The sequence below is a fragment of the Apteryx mantelli genome, chromosome 1 (genome assembly GCF_036417845.1).
Source record: "Apteryx mantelli isolate bAptMan1 chromosome 1, bAptMan1.hap1, whole genome shotgun sequence".
NCBI classification, from domain to species: domain Eukaryota; kingdom Metazoa; phylum Chordata; class Aves; order Apterygiformes; family Apterygidae; genus Apteryx; species Apteryx mantelli.
In genome coordinates this window covers 193806618-193826285 of record NC_089978.1, presented here as the reverse complement: position 1 = coordinate 193826285, position 19668 = coordinate 193806618, and positions in this window count along the sequence as shown.

The window sequence follows — 19668 nt, the reverse complement described above, 5'->3', positions numbered from 1 at the left end:
GATGGCTGTTAATTGGTTTGGTAATAAATGGTCAATTTTTGAAAGAGTATCAAACAACTTTTCGATGATTATTAGCCCTTAAGCATGTTCTCGGCAGAGCAGTAGGGTGAAAAGTTTGCTTATCAAGGACAGCTCTCAGTATTGCGTGAGACATTATATGATAGCTTGAATGGTCTGCAATTCTGGAACTGAGATGGGAGGTGGGGAGGATGAGCATTACTTATTGTATACATTTATTCTTAATAACGTTGATAGAGAAAGAAAATAGAAGATTATTATAATCAATAATTTTTCCTGTAGCAGTGCTTGCTTCCTACTGAAGAGTTCGAAATTTCAGCAGTACCTCCTCAAAAACTGAAAGCTACATATTTTTATGGTTTTATATAGCAATTTTTTTTAAAACCCACATATTTGCTCTTTAAAATGCACTGATTTATAATAATATATTATAACATTTAGGATTTTAATACCAGTACTTTAGTGTAATAAAACTTTTAGTGATTCCCTGGCATGTCTTGTTCAGACTTAAGTTCCTCATTTACATATCTGATGTCCCCCAAGAGAGAGACCAGCTTCAAGTTAATTATCCATGTAGCTGTAAGAACTCCTATTTCTTTGGTAAGAACTCTCTAAAAGAAAACTAACAGTTATTAAATATTACTTTGAGTTTCAAAAAGTAATTGAAATGCATTGTAAGAGGCACTAAAGAGATACTTAAATTTAATATTCTTTGCAGACTAAATAATATATAAACCATGTACAACTGTTACACAATCTACAAATAAAACAATCGGCAAAAACCAGCAGAAGAAGCACAGCTTTCAGTAATTCCGAGTGCTACAAATACTCAGATAGGTTCTCGAGCAGATTCTACACTACTCTATAATGTGTGAAGTCATTTTACGCTTAGGCAAAATGGCACCTGTTGAAAGCAGCGACACATTCTCGACTGGTTCTAGTGGAGCAAGATTATTAACAGTAGCTCATAAAAAGGTGAAATGGAGAGAATCATGCTATTTGTAAAAAATAACAAGTGACAGAATATATCCTTCTGAACTGTAGTAAAGGCACCAGCATGTCACCTGCATCTCACCAAATTATAATTAAAGGAAGAAACAACAAAGAAATACTTCATAGTGTTTGTGTGACCAAAAGCATCTTTAAAAGATGATTTGATGTATCATGAAAAAGAGGAACAGAATAACTAGCAAGCGCAAAATGGACTTAATTCTATCTGTTCTACACTGCTTCTATTCCTGTAGCATCTGAGTACCTTCATAGGGTATTAGACAATGTGCCTAATATATGTCATGTGTAGTTCATTCTCTGTCATCCTCAGTTGCAGCTGGCAACTTACAAGCATAGGTATCAGGTGAAATAATTAATCTGAGTATTTTACAATAAATGAACATGTGCATCTATTTCACAGAGTCTCATGATGAATTGCATGAAAGGCAAATTCACTGACTGTCTCCAAATTATTACATGCATCCTATAATTAAGTTACAATGACTGAATAAAATGTGGATGCTCTTCTCTACACAGAAGACAACAGTCTCATTCCAAAAAGACCCTGGAGGTCATTCAAGAAACAATTAGATGTTCTACTATGAACACTAAAAAGGAAGAAGGTCGAGGACAGAGTAGCATTTATGATTCCTGCAGTTTCAGTACTCATGCATTCAAATGAAGCCAAACAATATTAAGCCACAGAGCAATACATATAGAACACATATCTCTCGTAAAAAGTTGCTGTTATTGCTATCCATCAAAATGAGGCAGAAAGAGTCATGTCTGTCATTTTACAGAAAGGCATTTGTTAACAAATTTCTGTTATTTTAGTTTATCAACATCAATGGTATAAAATGAAAAGCACTAAACAAAACTATAGTCATTGTACTACTGTGTAAAGACAGAGAAGAGTACATACTAATGTCATCTGTGTACATGTTCAGCTCTGGGGTAAAAAGTATTAACGTGAGAACAGAAAGAGGCAAGACCTAACTTTAACATGTTGACCAACAGTCTTTTATCATATGTAGAAAGCATATCTGACATTTTCTGGCACTTTACATTTGATCAGATGTTTGATTTATTGTGATAAAGACAGATAAAGCTTGGTAACGTTCACAGACCTTGAGAATGCAAAATCTTGCAATCCTTAGGCAGATGATACTACCACTGACTTCAAAGAAGATGTCTATTGTCACTCTGAGATGATCCCTTCTGGCTGAAATACGGAGCAATGTTAACACACAACTGCAAAAGGAGTCACTTCCAGGCCTCCTCAGTCAAAATGAGGGTCACTGAGACATAGACCTCTAAGGATGTATGGAACTGGTTCCTTGAGGCACTTTCTCTAAAATTGAGAATTCTTAGGCCGTGAAGCTTTCTTTCTATCACTTTCTGTTACTGTATTAAAGTGCAATGCAAAAACTTAAAGAAAGGACCTTCTAACATGCCAAGGGGTCACAACTCATCATCAAGTAATATTTCACCCTTTCTTTCCTTCCTTGTGGAAGAATGGTTAAGTGAAAAGGGGCATGATCTCTTAGAAGTGAGCAATCCTGTCTTCACAATAGAGGGAGGATCCCACGGCTATGTGAACTGTCCTTGAGCATTCCTAGACCATTACAGAAGGGGAAGACAAGTAGTGGTAAACAAGTCAAGGAGGGGGCTGACAAGCCCCTCCACGTGAACAGCAACTTTGCACCAATCGTGTATTCGCTTTAGGCACGTGAACAGAGACTGTAAACCAATCATACAGCTATTGCTAGTGCATGCTTATTGCTTGTCTATATATACTCTGTGTAAGCTCTAATAAAGGGAGAACGATCATACTCATATTGAGACTCATCGTTACTCCGGGTCCGTCTCCCACTCCGACACTTCCTTTCTAATTTTTCCAGTGGATTTGCTGTTGTTAGCAGAACCAAGAAAACTATGGGGTGAGAAGGGCGAATATCAGCAGTGAGGCAGTTCTTGCAGTTTGATCTGAGTAGTTGCTTAAGTCAAGTCCAAGGAACAGTACAGGCCACTAGAAGATTTGTCGCTGAAATAATAGCCTGTCTGAAGGACAGCTTTAGACTAGAAATGAATGAAGTACTAAGAGGAAGGCATAGTCCTGGACTATGGACCTGTATATTTTGAAATAGGTGATTAGCTCCAACCACACAAATAAACTAAATGCATAAAGAAGATGTGCTTGCAAAGTGTCTTTTCCAAATGCAAGAAGTTCTCTCTTCACCTTTAAGTTTGCCAATGTGCTTATGAGAAAGAGTCACATGGAACAGGAGCTCAGCACTGAATTCAGAAGAAAATATAGGTGAATTCAACAATATAAAGCTGGAAGCACATACGCTTTCAAATCAAAACAGAATGGGAAAGGCAATCACTAGCCCTGGAAGGAAGATACGAAATCAGGAGCCTTTTTTATCTGAGAGCCAGAGAAGGACCAGGAATTCATTGTTCCCATTATCCAAAAAGTGGATCCAGGTAACTATCAAGAGACAGTTCACTTTAAATAGGAGATGTGAAAGAATCTGTCTTTCCAAGATGATGGAACTCTGCCTACTTGCTATGGAGCCTGAAGCTGGATTTTCCCTAATTAGAACAGTGTGTAATTGCCTTTGGATTCTTGCCATTGTTTTCAGTACATGCAGTAGTTATCTCGCATGAGAAAACTGAAGCTAAACACAGCTCTCTATGCCATTGATCCTATTCATAAGAGTCTTGATCCTGCAGTGAAATGAATTCAGACACATACAGGCAGAGCACATTCTTGGATCTGCCACTAAGTAGCTGGTATAAAAGCTCTTGATTAATAAGCACTAGGTTCCATTTCTGTTCATTTACATTGCTTCTGAAACAGGTTAAAAATAGACCAAATCCCACTCCATCATCTACAGCAAAACCAAATTACTATCTGAATTTATATCACAACACTACATTTTGTGTTTGCCACCAAGTTTAGTTTGCCTGTTACAAAGCACCCAGTTCCACTGTTTTGCCCTTAAGGAGAAATGGAACATCTCACGTTGCATTGAAATGTACACAGATGTTGGTCACACAAAATTTCACACACTCCATTTACAGTATGTGAGATTATTTGGACACTATACTCAAGAAGCACAGAATATATCCTGTCTTCTCCCTGTGGCATAGAGAGAGGTGATCAATCAAAAGGTGCTCGGAGTCAGACAAAATGGCCATATGGTGCTTCAGTGTTCAAATTATGTGTGTTCTTTAAAAAAAAAAGAATGCTGGATAATGATTTGCCACACCTCTATGCTACAGGTAAGTTCAAAAGCAGTCATTGTCAGTATGCTGATTGATGTAAAGCTTTCAGTCTCTGGGGGGAAGAGTATAGCACTTCCTACTGCTTGATCCATAAAGCAGCATTTACTGCAGCCCACCTTCCTGGTCTGTGCTGCATAATACATTGCCAGATTATGGGAGTTAGGGAATTAAAAGGAAAAGAAAAGAATAGATGAAAAAGCCGTGACCCCCTCCTCCACAGGTGAAACGTCTGAGTCCCTGCCTCAGGGTACTGGAAGTAGATACTAATTGCCATCCAGATACCCACTACTCACTTGCACCTAAATATTTCCCACTTCCGGCTGATCACCCAACCTGAAATTTAATTGACAAAGTTTTCATTTAATGGTTGCATCCTGTGATGACTGGCTGGGACTGGAAGCATTCGCTATCAGAACTACAGTATTAAAAGGGAGAATAGCACTGTGTGAAGGAGCCCAAGTGAAAGGCAAGGAATGAGAAGAAAAAGAATAGCTCTTAAGGATCCACACTTCAAGTTTCTCTTATTGAGAACCAACAACTCGTACTTCAAGTGGTACTTCATGTGCCAGGTACTGTGCCAGCTGTTTGATTCTGTATTTGCTACTTAGGGATCGCTATCTGGATTTTTGTAGATATTCTCCCATGGCTGTTGAACAGAAACTTGCAACACTATCCACAGACAGGAAGGTGAAAGTATTATTGATCTGTGTCTGCTTTGATGTGCTGCTTTCTGGGAGTGAAAACCAATTCTGTTACAATCAGATGCTGCGCAGCCTGAATTATATTGAGGTTCCTGTCAATATATAGAATATGTGGGAGCAAATAAACAGTAGCCACAAAAGAAAAACTTGACCAGATTATTAACCATCTCTGGGTGTTGAAAAATGAAATTCACGTGGAATCCACACAGGTCTCCTTCTTAAAGACCTTTTGGAGACAAAATACAAAAAAGGAAGCGTTTGATATTGGAGACCACGCAGAGAAGGCAAAGAAGAGGATTTGAGCTTTATGGAGCATTAAAGTGCCTTCTGTAATAATATCCTATTTGGAACAGAAATGCCCCATTTTAAAAGAAGGAATGAGAGCAGCTGAGATTCAGAACTTGCAAACTTTGTTGGCAGGCTTACAGATATTTTCTATATTAGAGCTGTACTCAAAAAGAGGTGAATGGAGTACAGAACACCAAAACCCAAAATCCCTGCTTCAGAGTGTTTACAATCTGAGGGAAAGAACATAAACACAAAGTGATTGTCAGAAAGGAAGATTCAAAGATGATGATTACAATCAAGAGGAACAGGATCAGAGAGACAGAAGAGTAAATCAATTGACAGTTTTGAGGAGACATTCCTTTTTACCTTAGAGCTTACTGCCTGTCATGATCTGCCTATGATCCTCCATGCAGGGCAGGCAGTGAAAGGGGAATATGGATTACAAATGGTTACAGGTGCCAAAATGAGATTGGCCAAAGGCAGGAATGAGTGACAGAGTGGAACTTGTTCAGAAATAAAGTCCTTGCAATGATTAAAAGTATAAGAATACAGTTAAAACACAGATGTTTGGTTTAAAATATGTTTGCATGTGGGTGTCTGCTGTTTTGCATCTTGCTTGCTTCCTTAAACTTGGAAATCACCTGCAAATCAAAGCAATTCCAGTTTTTGCAGAGACATAAATAATTACATAAAGTGCAAGTGCTAGGCTTTTAAGAAAGCAACTTCCAGCTGCCTTTTCATACTATGATTTCTTGCAGGTATCCCTCCGTGAATGAAGAGATGGTAGTGCTTTTCCAAGCCAAAAGTATTTCATAGCAGTGGCATGAATGCTGAATTTACCAGTGGAACAGCCAAAATGGCCAAATATATGTCAATGATGATGGTTGAATGGAGACAGTATTACGTAGGCCTAAGGGAAATGTGAAAATATTGGAGGAAAGAGTCAAATGGAGCTTAGGAGGAGATTATAGCATGACAAGTATATGTATTAGAATGATAAAGGAAGGTCCTTTCATTTTGCTGAACTCATCTGGTACCTCTTTTCAGCATGCAGAGGCAGAAAACAGAGATATATCAAAACAAAGCACTAATGGTAGGATTCAGTTGCCTAAATATGAACACTGAATGCCTTAGAGTATCTGAGACATATTCACAGGGCTGCCAGATATGACCCACGACTCACAGAGGACTTCACAACCTTGTGAAGGCAAGCAGAATAACCTAGGACATATCAAATGGCACTTAATACCTACATGAGGCACCTGAACAGTTCTCAAAGAGCCAGAAAAATATTTTCTCTAGAAAAGTACTGGGTAAACACTCTCCCTAAACACAGCCACCAACACAAGATTTCTTTAATCATTTTATCCCACTTAACTAATTCTATTGAAATCTGTTTAGCTTGAACTCTTAAAGAAAAAGACAGTTTTCACAGTTTCAGAAAGAAGTGAGCACCACTGGACTGGCACCTGTGGACGTGGGTTCTTTCTCTTGCCAATTTAAATGGCCATGGCCTAATGAATTAGATACAGAACAACGTGCTGCATAATAAAGGCAGAGGACTCTGAAGCTGGGTCTTAACTTTAATTATTTGGAGATTTTTATGAGATTCTTCTGTTCTTGGGGTTTCCATTTCTCTTTGGAAGAGTAAATAAAATTAACTCAATTTCCAGCTGTGGACAGATTGTGGGCAGACAGATAATTACCCTGCCATACCCGTGGGTTGCCAACTTCCCCCACTGTTCAGTAGCATTTGAAATGTTTGCCTTATCTCTCACTGGTTTTGACTTTGTTGGGAAGGACAGAGGTGACATTTATCTCTTAACACAAACATATATTAGTAAGTCATTCTTAGAGATGTGTTTTAAGAGAAGGACTGTAATGCACACATATAGTCAGATATATTACAGCAATTTTAGTGGCAACAAAGACCAGAAATGAATTGTTAGATTTGGAGAGAGTGTGAACGAAAGTTAAAGGATAAATTCAGGTATGTGTCACTATTCTCTCAATGCTAAAAGAAAGCAGAAAAATAATGACCTGTAATTCCAACAGGGAGCAAAGAATCAGACCTTCTACAGACAATAGGGGTGTTTCACCCCATACTTCTCTTTTGATTTCCACATGAAGCCACATGCTGAATAAGTTCCTGGCACAGTTCTGTCAAATTTCCTGTCACTGTAGCCATTTATTAAATATCTAGGTTTGACAAGAGAAGTGACAAATGAGTATTACACAAAAAGAAAGCATTTTGGTATTTTTGGTAGCTTCTTGATACAGCTGCTATGAAATCAACAGGAGATGGTTTCAGCCAGATGGCAATGACTTAAGGATAAGATCACACCACTTACTTTAGATACCTATGTGCTACAAAAAGCAGGTGCCTGACCCCAGCCAGGAGATCCAGAACATGTTCCCTCTGGTGCCAAGGCGCCCTAAACAATCAACAAATAGAGTGAGGCTACTTTGAAGACAGATCAAAAAAGTCCAAAGTTGGCAAATAGGAAATACCAGGAACAGGGCTGTGTTCAAACTCCTGCCCCTCTCAGAAGCTCAAGTACTGCTTTCCCTTTGGGCTCCAGTCCCAGGAGTGCCTGCTGCATAATTAAGCACGGGCTTTTTGTATAATAGACTAGTGACCAGAGCAGTCAGAGAATAGAGACCTGTGTTCCAGCTTCTCTTCAGCCTAAAGAGATTTGAGCCCAAAATTCCCATATCCAGCAAGAGTGTCCTACTCAAACCATAGCTAAGCAAGAAAGGAAAAGAGAGGATAGCAAGAAGATACTATCTAGTCTTTCTTTTAATGTTGGGTCAATGCAGCCAAAAAGGCAAAAATCTTGAAGTCAAAGGACACCGCAGAAGAGAGCTCTGTGGACAAAGGGAGATGTGGAATCCAGTCCCTGGCTGGTTTTTGTTGTTGTTTTTAAAATGTATTTAATATACAGCAGTCACTGGATAAGAAAAGCAACATCTTGCAAGACTCATTTTATGCAGCTAATTACCATTCTTGTAGCTCGCAATATTCTGCATTATAGAAAATGACAGAAAGAGATATATATTATTAGAAAATTAGCCAAACTGACATATTTTTGGGTATTTTGGATCACAAAGAGTGACAGAAACTAATGAGGAAAATAAACTGTATTTTTCTTTTTTTTAAAAAAAATGTGAAAATTATCATAAAAATTTTCAACATTAAAAACATCAAAAATTGTGAAATAATACAAAGATTTCTTAATGTGCAAACCGTTATGAAATGCTGCTTTAACAATCTGTGATTAGAATAGAAATAACATATCTGACATGTTAATGCCTAGAAAATTTTCGACAAGCTCTTCTAACAGACTACATTTGATTGCAATAGAAACTAGTTGCATTCTGTAACTACAAGTAAAAGGTTTTAAAAAAATGTATAAAACTATGTAAAACTGCAGTATATCAGTACATTATTTTATTATTATTTTCAAGTGATAAATAATGGGAAGGCAGTAAGAATCACTTCACTCTCAATTCTGGACAAGAATGTGCAGGTAGTCAAGAAGAATGGAATGGGAAACATTGTGGTGTCTGAGAGCTGCTTCTGACAGAATGAATTCCAGCACCAGTAGTAGTATTGCAAGTAAAATGTGGAAGACTTTACACAGTTTCGTAGCTGGTGCAACAGTAATAATCCTTGACATGCATTATTTTCTGAACTGCTGCTGCCCCTACGCAATGTGTTAAGACAACGAACTTCAGAAGATGTCACAGACTTCTACACATAGAAGGAGCCAGATCTTGCTCCTTGGAAATATTAAGAGTTACCATTGACATAAGCATAAGTTAAATATTTTCAGCTCACTCCATTTTTTTTTTTTAATCCTTTGAGACCAGATTCAATTCCAGAGGGATCCACTCTCCACTAGGACATGATTGCATTGCATACAGGTACATTAAAATGTTGAATGGTTGAGGATGTCAAGAGGTGAGTTTCAAGTCTGCATTGAATCTGAAGTTTGAAGGCTTACATCATCTCTAATGTACACTCTGTTTCAAATATGTATTTATTGTGAAAAAGGTTCCAGAGCATCATACTCTACATATACACTGATAACTTTTAGGCTGCATTGGTTTTGTTTTAGCTGTCTTTTTGAAGGCTTTAACAGTATTCCTCAACAGACAGGAGTTTGTAGAGCTTGAACCATCGTTCTGATTACAGTTGCAAAGCTTGGAGTGCCATAATTGCAGGCCAGGAAACGCTAGACTGAGTAAAGGTCTGAATATATTTTACCAAGCAGTATCAGGCATCATATCAATTGGGCATTTATTACACAATATTAGTTATCTCTAGTGCAGTATTTCCTGTATTTAAAGTAAGAAAGTAAGAAACATTACAAACAGTGCAGTAAACAAAACAACATACTGCATGGCCTCCGCTGTTTGCACACACAAGCATGCTCTAACAAATTAAATATTTTACGTTTCATTAAACCTAAACAAAAAAAATCTTCCTCAAGCAAACCTTCCTCTGTGACCTAAATTATGCAGTAGTTAAAGGCCCAGTGAGTTTAACACTCACTGTTTTGTCTGAGGCTGAAAAAATGACTAAGTGACTCACTCTTCTGTTGGTCTCACTATAACTATCCCCGGGAGAAACAATAAATCAGTTACATACATATTAAAAAAAAAACCACCCTCACTGGTCCAAACCCTCCAAGCCAGCGCACATTGTAACTCTTCTGACCTATTGACTTTAATGACAGTCACAGGCCAGGGCCTAACTGTGGACTTAAACTCAGGTATTTATGGTTAAGGCAATGCCATTCTTTGCTTCTTAGAGTAAAATTTAGCCAGAAAGGGTTTTATTCAAAACAAATCTGATAAAAGGGAGAATGACAGGAGTGAGACATGGCTCCTCCTCCTCCTTCCACAAAGGATCCTTCCTCACTAGCAGAATCCTCCTCTCCTTCTCCATCCCTTGGTTTGACAATCGCAGAGTGCCAGGATGGAAATCATCCTTTCACTGGTGACATCTGTCTCCCCAAAGAGCTCCAGAAGCAGTTACCGTGATAGCTTTGGAGTCTGTCATATGATTAGGTGAATATCGAACAGTCTGGGACTCTTCGTTCTCTTAATACTGGTTTCTATGACTCACATTTGCTTGGCTGGAATTAATGCAATGTATCTTTCTGTTTTGATTCTTTTTGTTAAGAAAGGGAGGAAAAAGGTTTAAATAAATTTATGCATAGGACTTGCAGGTTAGGAATGCCTTCTCTTTCATTTATTATATCGTATATCCATAACTAACAGACAGCAACGTCCAACTATGCATCTGCTAGAATTCATCATGAAAAGGTTGATGCTTATAAACATGTAAGAAAGCTTTATGTGCCATTTCTTTGAAGAGACTTCAGAACACTCACATTAATGAACCATAAAGGAGAAAGATTTTTGAAGACAACAACTCTCCTAAGAAATGACATTTAAAAGGAGTACTAATTAATATCAGAAACAAGCCAGAAGAGTTAAAGAAGTTTTAAATATTATCCTTTTCAGTATAGCTATCAATAGGAAGCTGACAATAGTATTATTGCTATTTACATATTGGTAACACGCTGGTATGAATTTGCATAACGTATTGTGGTTCTATGCTCTAGGGAATTGCATTGTAACATATTGGTGCTTAATGAACTCTGAAAAAATTGATTTTCCACAGAGTAAATTAAGGAATGCATTATAGCTGTTAAAGCAATCTTAAGGGAAATCTGAGGCTTCCACTGCAGCACCATGCTTAGTAAGTAATAAATTACATGTTATACTTATTTGCCTTAATTCATGCTAATTTTGTCCAATTAATGTATCACAGTAATTCAGAAGCCTGTCACAGGAGAGCTAATTATTTATTGGATTTTTGTGTTCAGCTCCCTAGGAGTCTACTAGCAAACAAACTTGCGACTGTCTTTCTGTTAGGTCCGCAATGACATTCTTATGTCTTACTGCGGAAAGAAAAAGAATGCTATTATTTTCTGGTTTAAGTTATAAAAATGGATCATTATTCATGTAAGTTAGTTTTTTGTTTACAAACTGGTGTCACACAGTGACAGACTGCCATACTGTTAGGATGAGAGCCAATGTTTTTCCTTTTCCTGTAAATGCCTGAACATGACATATTTCTTATTAAAGACCATGGTGGTACTTTTCACAGCCTGAAAGATTCTGTTGAGTATGTGTGTAGATTTCAAGAAAAAAACCTTCTCATCCTTTTCATTGAAATCTATGTTTTTCAAAATGCATTGGCTTGAGAAATCAAACACAACATGCCCATAGCAATTGATATCCTTTTACAAAAATAGATTTTTAATTGTGGCAGAATGTTAATTCACAGCAAAAAAATGAATTATTTATGAGATTAATTTGTGCAATTCATACCTATAAATAATATGGCAGTTGCTAAATAATTTGCAGAATGATAAGATGCAGACATCACAGTTAAACAATAAGAGAGTCACCAGCTGTGAAATACCCACTATCTGCTAGCATTCTGTCATGCACAAGCATTTACAGAAAATTATTTGTTGGGGGTGGAAAGTATTAGATCTGATACTCCGCTTCTTCTCATGGATAGCGGGAGAATACTTGTCAGTTGATTACTGTCTTCTACCCTATGTGAAAAGAAGCGATATTTCTTTAAATGTATAATGCAAAGTGACGTTACCAGCAGGCTACATAAAATCATGTGATGTAACCTGCCACAATATGATGCACATGACCGACTGTGTCACAAATTTAAAGAGATTTATTTTAGAAGAACTGGTGAGAAAAAAAATATTGCCCCTCCTCCTCTTCAGTCAGTTGTCACTGATCTGTGTTTGCCTATAGCCAAATGAATACCTGGTAGTTCAATAAGTGTCTCTGAGAAATATACCATCTTACACTTACTGTAGCTATTATTATCACTTAAAAAGCTTCTGTCAAGTAGCTCATAGTTTTCTACCAACATTTTTCAATCTCTTCATTTCAAGCAAGCTCACAAAAGCTTGACAAAAAATTAATTATTCAGCCCTTGTGTCTTGGAAAACAGTTGTTTAATCACTTATGGCATTTTGAATTTGTTCTTTTTTCCTTTTCCCCCCTTGATTTCTCCACTCCAGAAAACATCAAGCATATACCTTATTTTAAGCATGTCTTAAATCCCGTCAAAGTCAACAGGGGTAATGTCTGAGTATGCCCTGGAGCTTTATTTTAAAACTGCATCACCTGGACATTCTGGTCATGGGCAGGGAAATATTGGCACCCCTTCTAAGGACAGGATTGTGTGCGGCAAATCATACCCTGCAAACATGGTAACTGTTTTATGCACAGTTTGGAAAAAGGGGCAGCTATGCAGAAGAGTAACAATCAACAAAGAAAACCCAAGAATCAAGAAGAAAAGACCTTATGCCAATGTCAGGAAATTCTTCCTGGCAGCTAATACATCAGTTTTGAAAGCCCACTTGCCTGAAAACATTGAAAACTTTTTCCACCTCTCAAGCCTTTCTTCCTAGGAGTAGTCTGCATCATTGCCTATATGGAGAAGTTTAAATAGCCTCGTGTGCCAAAATCTGCACAACCTGACACTGAAAATCGTCTAAAACACTAATCATATAGAACAGGTGACAGAGGGTTTGCACTTTAAAGTTGTCACACTATGGATATACAGAATAGGAAAAAGTCTAGAAAGTTAAAACAAGATTTGGAATCCCTAGTTGAAATGAATGTTTTAAAGTGCCCATGTTTACTTTCTTGTTAAGCTAATATGTTTGCTTCTGCTAGATGTAGCAGAAACTTATACGCTAACTTTTTTGCTACTTTAATCTAATATAGGAACTTTAAAACAAAACAAAAAAACCCCTTGGAGATGTAAGAGAATGGATGTTCATTGGAGTCTCCATTTGTAAAAGAACCTTGACTACATTTGCTCCTCCCTTGTCCTAACCTGCACAGCTGCACAAGGAAGGGAGGGAGGAAGGAGTAAAGTACTTCTTTTCCTTTGCTTCTCTGGGGTTGTGCCAGCTAATAAATGCCCTCTTTTTAAATCCTCTTCTTCCCATTGAAACAGCTGTTTTTCTACTAGTTATTTCTTTGGAGTCTTCCATAATCATTCAGAGTATGACAAAAGAAATTAAATTTCAACTACCTTTTTCTATCACTGAAATGCATGGAAATCGTAAGTAGCAGTAGGTGGCAAGACTCCTATGTACGTCAACAACCCAAGATTTCATCACAGTCTCCTGTTGCACCAAACATATGTTGATGATAATTTCAGAAATACAACTTTCCCAGTATCTGGGAAATCTGGGACAGATTCCCAGTATTCTGTCTGACATCTGACATGTTCTGACACGCTAGGTCTTTGCAACTTGCAGAAACAAGGTCTTTCTCCGCACCTTGAAGATGAGACTTCTTCTCCCTTCTTTCCCCTCCCACATCCTTCCCTCCCCAGCAAAGATCAATTGGTAAAGAGTTTCACATCATGCTTTTCAGACTGATGAGATTTTACTGGTCCTTCATCTCCCAGCAAATGAAGAAAGGCCCTTTATGAAGAAAGAAACATGTATTTAAGATTACACTTTAAAGTGCAGATAATTTGAGTAACCAACATTTATACAACATTTCGTGCCATACAGAATGAATATGATCTGTTATAACAAAAGGCCTTCTTTGCCAGACCATGAAAGATATTAACACAGGTGTAATTTTAAGGTAGCATTTTTTGAGTAGAGGTAGGCAAAAGACGCACAGAAATGACAGCATATTAAAAAAAATCTTTTTTTCTTAATTCATTTTTCCTGGTTATAAGAAATAAGCTATAACAAAAATTCCCAGCAGAAAAGCAGAGATGGAGCAATTTTGTGATGAATGCATATTTCAGAAGTGAAATGGATGGGACTCTAACTGGAGCGTGTAGGAAGAATAAGCCAGTTGTAACACATTTTTAATGAATTTGTGGAAAGCACATTGATGTCATAATCACAATAGTGATATAAGAAGAGAAACTTGAGAAGACATGAAGAACTGACATTGCAGAAAAGTGACAAGGAGCAGGGTGGAATTTGGGGAAGAAGATCCCTCCTGGTAGCAGCCTCTTCCTTCCTTCCTCCCTCAAAGAACCAACAGAAAAAGGGTTCTATAGATTACAAAGATTCCCAAACCTATCCTCAGAAAACAGTGCTGCTCTAATAACTGGATCCTTCAGTCACAGCTGGTTGCATGGAGCCAGCACAGGTGTCTTTCTTGCAATTCATATTATCATGAACAAAATCAGTGCAGATACCACTAATGAGAGAGAGAGAGAGAGAGAGAGAGAGAGAGAGAAAGGTGTGGATACACTCATAAAACTGCATGTTTATACAAATAGCATTAACCTACTTACTGAGTTTAGAAACATTATTTGAAAAAAGGGAAGGCAAAGATAGCAAGACTTTGAGATGGTAACTAAGTGGCACCTTGGTTTCAATTACAACACTAAATTAAAGCAGAAATCATGTAAGGAAAAAAACTGACCCATCTCAACATTAATTATAAAATCACAGAATCATGCAGGTTGGAAAGAAGCTCCAGAGGTCATCTAGTCCAACCTCCTGCTCAAAGCAGATCCAGTTAGACCAGGCTTGCTCAGGGTCATATCCAGTTGAGTTTCAAGTAGCTCCAAGGACAGAGAGTCCACAACCTCTCTAGGCTGCCTTTCCAATTTTTGACAGCTGTCATGGTGAAAAAAATTATATATCTGTATATCCAATCTGAATTTCCCATGTTCCCAGTTGTGTCTGTTGCCTCTTGTCCTATTGCTGTGTACATCTAAGTAGAGTCTGAGTTCATATTCTCTATATCCTCACATTCAGTAATTGTAAACATAAATCGTATTCTCACTGTCCCTTGTCACAACCTTATCCCAGGAATCCCAGACTGATAGGTAATACAAGAAAGTGAGCTAAGGCAGTGGTGTCAGTAAATGGCGGATGAAAAAACTGTGGAAGAAGCTGGTTAGTATCCGAAAATGTACTGAGCAAGATTCAGATGCTCTAGTGGTGAATGTTCAGCCTGCTGGGGCAGAGTGGAGATTGGAAATGGACAGACATGATGAGGAAGGAGGTCCCAAGTAGTTTGTCAGAGAGCGAATTGTAACAATAGGGAAGAAAAGGGCAAGGAAACTCAAAATGTTTATAAAAATGAGGCAGATTATGGCTACAAATAGAAGTCGCAGGTAACTACACACTTTGCCTCTTGCTCGCATGTTGTCTTACAACACGGCTGAGTTGTTCTAATGGATACACATGACAGATCTTTTTCCTGATTGACAGTGGTCAGTCAAGGCTAAAAATTCCTGTGACCCTGCTTCCAGGACTCACCTATGAGTACTGTTTCCTCATAAGCGGCTCATAAGTTGACCTTCATAAGTGGGTCATAAATTCCTATAGTGTGCATGTGACACCTATATTTCTTTTCCTGCTTCACTTTTCCCAAGCCCTACCAAAATGTCTTAGAACTATTTTTCTTTAATTTGAAAGGTGACTCTCCAATTTTATCCAGAATTTGAAAACAAGTAGATTTGCTGGTTGTGATATTATCAAGTAGTTTAGCAGAAACTGCAAGGATAGGAAGAGATCTGCTTGCTTACCAGTACCCCATATTTTTGTGATTTTACTTTTTTCCATTTAGGAATTCTGGTATACATTTACATGTTTTAGTAGGAAAAGGAAAACAAAGTAATTGCTTGTATACTGTTTGCTGCCCCATCTGCATTTGCCAACCTCCTCAAAAAACTCTGTTTCTTGCAAATGATCATTACATATGTAAATACAGGATCTACAGTAATTAGCTTCAAAACTTCAGTTCAACAAAATTACTTATGAATATTCCCACTACAGAAGTTATTTTATATAATGTGTAATTGACCACTGGTTTATCGAAGGGTTGCCCCCCTCTTGTGCTGCTCATACAAAACTCCTTTGTTCAGCGTACTGCTGCAGTTCAGTATTCTATTTTCTGTTTCATATTGTTCTGCTAGAATTAACTGAGGGAGTGTTTTGAGATCTTCTGCTGAAATGTGTTACAGAAATGCAAATAAACTACTACCTTATTATTAGATGTAGAGGCTGCTGTATAGCTCTTCCTGGCCATTACTTTTACTTTCTATGCCTACCAGTATGCACCCAGAGATTGATAGATGATGGTTTTATAATTCTTAAATACTTTTTGATATCCTAAACCTATAGAGACTTCAGACATTTTGTTCAGGAGATTTGGAATACTTTGCCACTTGAAATAAAAGACCTTCAATTGGCAGGATTTTAAATCCAAACATTTAAGGCACTGATTTTATTTAGTTTTTCTAAAGTAACTGCTTTAGGAAATTGCATGCTACATTGCTAATTTTAACTTTATTCATTTTAAAGTGCTCCAGGATACTAGCACAAAGGGCACTGTAAAAATTGCATTGTGCTGCATTAGGTTTGAATAGGATGAGTTACAGACTGTTTGAGACTTTGAATTTCCAGAATTTAGTTATTACAATGCTTATAATACTAAAGGTTTCCTAGGTATGCATTTTATGTTTAGGGTTTTTTTCTTATTAATCACATCTTTTAAAGAAATATCTGCCTACATAATCTGTGACTATAAACTTAAAATATTTTCTATAGCAAACAAAACAGCTGTACAGAAAGATTTTACAGAACAGCTATTCACATCTATATAAATATCATTTAAAAAACAAATTTTCATTACCTTAATCACAGTGGAAATCCAGTTCTTATACAATGAATCTTTAAAATATTACCAATGTTAATTACTTTGCAATAGGATACTTCTTTTGCAATAGGATAAATATGCTCCCCTTGTATAACTCTGTGTATAGCATGCAAAAATCCATCTAAGCATTATATAGTGAGAGTAAATGGTTGGGTATTCAGAGTAACCAATGCAAAATGAAATAACTTTACATATTTTGGATTTTAGATCATTTTTAATTTAAGTGATTTGGAGGTTCATGCCCTATTACAGCACAATTAAACATAAAAATACCACAAAGATTGCAAACACTTTCCTTTGATGAGATTAAAAAATTATTCAGGACTATATCGTTATTGAATTCTGTAAAAACTTGCTTCATAATACTTTAAATTTTAAAATAATAATATGGTTCCATAGGTGTATTTTTCCCATAAATATCCCTTAAAAAATTAGATGGCATAGTGTGCAAATGTGAAAGATATTTAAAAGACTTTGATTTTTCCTCTATATTTTCCAACGGTTTGTCTCAATCTCATACATAATCTAGCATTCACTGAAAGTGATAAATATCTAACACAAGCAGGCATAGAATTACTTTAAAAGCGGTAAGCAAAACTTGAAAAATATTATGGGTTGAGAGGGAAAAATAATCAAAAGTATTCAAAAAGGTAAACATTAGCTTTGGAAGAATAAATGGAACTTTCCTTAATTGCTTTTTGAAGACCAGTGGAAAATATTCCTCACTCACCCAGTGGATTTTTTTTCCTACCTCTCAACAAGGGATAATTTGTGAAGGGATAAGTTAGTGTAGGGAAAACAAGGTGGATGAACTTTAAGCAACATTTTAGTAGATATACCACCAAACTTCAGCAGGTCATTGGGGAGGCAGATCGATAGAATGTATGTTATCACTAACATCAAAAAGAATATATCTATCACAGAAAAAAAACAAACTATTTAAAAATTTAAAGCATTATCTATAGCATTTTTATTCAAAGCCTTTTTTTTTTTTGAACAACCGTGTTTGCTTGCATGCTTCTTTGACAACAGTAAGTTTGGACTTAATTCCCACAACACTTAGTCTCATCATCAAAGTACTGGGCTTTTTAAATTCCATCTGTAAATGGATTCGATATGCAGTTCAGTTCTCTTTAAAATACATATGCATTAAAATAAAGATATCTTAGCTCTAAAAAAGGGGTATGAGCAGTCACCCCAAAGCAAAATACAAAACAACAAAGTCAAGCAATGGTATACATTTTTACTCTTATGCTCTATACATTAAAATACATGATTATCACAAAAAAAAAATACACTGTATAACATTTATCTTATCCTATCTGCCTGAGCCAGATCTAAAAGAAATTGAAATCAATAGGTGTCTTTTCATTGGTCTCAATATTTCTTGGAGCAGGTCCTTTCTATATTTCCAGTGTCCTTCGTTCTTACACTATAGGTCCACCTTTTTCCTTCCTCATTGAGACCAAGGACAACAGCAGTTTGATCATCACTCACTTGTTCAGTGCCAAAGTACAGTAGGCACTGCACCGATGAACAGAAAGTGCAGAGTTTGCTGCAAGAGACCCATTGACTTGAACAGCACAGGGCCTATAAAGACTTTTCTAGCTTGTGAGTTTATTGCAAAACAAGACTTCTGTGCCAGAAAAAATATAGGCGAGAGCAGTCAATAACAGGGAGGTAACACAAACCGAAAGCATCTCCTAAAGATGTGAGTTACTGTGTTTGTAACATTCACATCCTGATGTTCATCAAGAGATCGTAAGACAGGGAGACGAGACTTTCTGAGTGAAATAACAAAACTGCAAATTTGTGACAATTCTGTGATAACCACTAGAGGTAATTAAGGTCTGTGATGTGTTCTACAGCTTTAGCTGTATAATAGTTTGATTAATTTAAATTAACTTAATCTAATAAACTAATTAAGCTTCCAGTAGTGAAATTTGAAGTGGGTTAGAAAAGAAGAAAACTGTTTCTCCTTTCTTGTAAGCTGTAAAATAGCTGCTCTTTTTATTTAATAAATTTAAATTTAAATATGTGAGAAGTGTTTTTCATACCTTTGGGGAAAATCTCTCATAAAATATAGTCTGCTTTTTCAATAAAAAGTCAAATTTTGTATGGGAGGCAGATACCTTGAAAATAAAATGATTTAATTAATGCCTTGATTTTTCTATCAAAAAAGTTTTGATGTAGTATATTCAGTTTTATGTATATCAGCTTTTCCTGTATGTATCTGCACAAAACAGTTAACATTTACAATAAAATCATTTATGTTGGCTGCATTTAACATTTTTAAGTGTGAATTAGGCCAGAAGTTTTATTTGCTGTGATTATTTAGGACTGGATTACAAAACATACCACTTTTTTCCCTTGGAGTTGGGATACAAGGTAGAATACTCCAATAAATTCACTGAAACACATTTATGATCAGAATTAAGTCCGAAATTTTCTCCCATGGAAAATTTCTCAACTTGGAGGGAAAATTTAAGAAATAGAACATTTTTTATATGGAAATCCTGCCACAGTATCTGCTAAGAGTTGTGCTCCAAGTCTCCTTTGCTGGGTGTTGCATGGTCAAAATATTAAATGTACAATAATAGTCCTTCTCAGA